Consider the following 1,850-nt stretch of genomic DNA (forward strand, 5'->3'; position numbering starts at 1 on the left):
TGTCCTCAGCAGTGACAGGGAACAAGGCGCAGGAGGGCACTGGGCTCTTAGGTCCGGCAGGCACCGCGCTTCACAGAAGTTTGCTCCCTGCGGGGCGGGGAGCGGGCGGCGGGCAGCCCTGGGTGTGGCCCGCAGGGCGCTGCGTGGTGTCCTTGAGCGGCATGCACACCATCCTGCGCGCAGCCCCCACGCACAGGTCCCCGCGGGTGGCGTAGCCCGAGCGTGGACCCCGGGAGCCGCCGGGAAGACGTCCCCCCCATACACAGCCGCCCACCGAGGGCTCGGCGGGGTCTGCCAGGCGCTGGCATTTTCCCCGCTGCCTGCGAGATAAAGGGCCGGCTGGTCGGACACTCAAGGCTACGCCCTGCGCGTCACTGTCACTCCTGACGATGGAACGGCCTGAGTCCGCCCCGCCGCCGCCCGCACCGCCCACCAGCTGACCACGCTCCCCTCGCCTGCTCCACCTTTGAAGCAGTAACCTGACGCTCGGCCATGACGAGTGACACGTGGCTGTAACTGGAAAGGACAGAAACGTGGGGAACAGATTCTCTGGTCAAGGCCAGCGTGGCACCGTCGCAGAGAGTTACTAAGCGCAGTGTTCAGTTTTCACCCGAGAAAACTCCACCGGGATCGGCGTGGAGCTGGGTGGGCGGGAAGCCCCCCCCCTGCTTTCAGGGCTTCGGACCGAGGCTGCGGTGGGCGGGTCCAGCCTTTTCCTCCTCCGGCCTGGGCGCCAAGGCCCTGAGCTCCGCCCCGAGCACTCAGCCTCGCCCCCCTTGGCTGGCAGGGGGGAGCCCGGGAACCGAGGGGACATCTGCTCTGGACAGCCAGGGCCCTTGATGGAAGGACGGCCTGACTTTCTCCCCAGAGGGCAGCAGTGTGGCCGCTGTCACGTACAAATAGCAACGGTCAGAGACGCGTCCTCGGGAGGAGCTGGACACTCGGGGTGTGTGTGGGGGGAGGTGACCGGGCCAGGAGGGCTGGGAGCGTCTGGAGCCTGGAGGCGCAAGGCAGGGGCGGCTCTGAGCCTCACCCAGACTGCTGCCCAGACCGCTCGCCGACTGCGATTTCAGGGTGTCAGCCGCAGAATTCCGGCTCCACACAGCTCCGCAGGCCGGACGCTGGGGGAGGTAGCAGGACAGCGCCCCGCTTTCGGACAGCCTGGCCGCTCGCTGGCCCGCGTTCGTTATGTGAGGGCAGCGTCTGTCCGTGTCCGTGACGTCAGTGCTTTAATGAGGCGCACGGTCAGTTTTTGTTGCCATAACAACCGCCTGTTCTCTCTGCCTCCCAGAGCTCCGGGCCACCTCCCGTCCCTCGTTTCACTGCCCTGTGGAGCCGCCTGGACAGGGGAGGGTGGCTGAGGGGTCTGTGCCTGTACCAGGCGGTGGCTGGGGTCGCTGGTCAGGGTGGGGCCAGCCTGGCTGCCTGTAACCAGCTGGCTCAGGCGGCCGTGGGGGCTGAGGCGGTGCGAGGTCTGAGGGGGCCGGCTGGGAGCCAGGGGGCCGAGCCCAGGGACAGGAGGCCGAGGCCGTGCCCTGAGACCAGCGGGCAGAGCGTTTGCTCCCACTCGGCCTTTGACTCCGCTCAGGCCCCAGCGATGGATGAGGCCGCCCAGCAGGGGGTGGCCATCCACTGGACGCCACGCCCAGTGCTGCACACACAGACACAAAGCTTGTGCGACCTCGTCAGATGGACACACAGCGGAGCCGCCACAGCGTCCCGCACTTCCTGGTCTCAGGCCACAGGGAGAAGGGCGCCCCGAGGGCTCGCCGAGGTCCCCACGCCCCGCCTGGCCGTCCCTCACGGCGACATGGGCTCCGCGGGCCTCGCCTCTCTCAGGCACTTCCACC

General features: G+C 68.5%; 1 protein-coding gene across 1 annotated transcript in view; it reads right to left on the reverse strand.

Annotated features, from left to right (window-relative positions):
- ADGRA1 (adhesion G protein-coupled receptor A1) overlaps nucleotides 1-1,850 on the reverse strand; it is an 11,658-nt gene that overhangs the window by 6,965 nt on the left and 2,843 nt on the right. The gene's annotated exons all lie outside the window — the stretch shown is intronic.

The sequence above is a fragment of the Pteropus alecto genome, unplaced genomic scaffold (assembly GCF_000325575.1).
Source record: "Pteropus alecto unplaced genomic scaffold, ASM32557v1 scaffold74, whole genome shotgun sequence".
In the NCBI taxonomy this organism is placed as follows: Eukaryota; Metazoa; Chordata; class Mammalia; order Chiroptera; family Pteropodidae; genus Pteropus; species Pteropus alecto.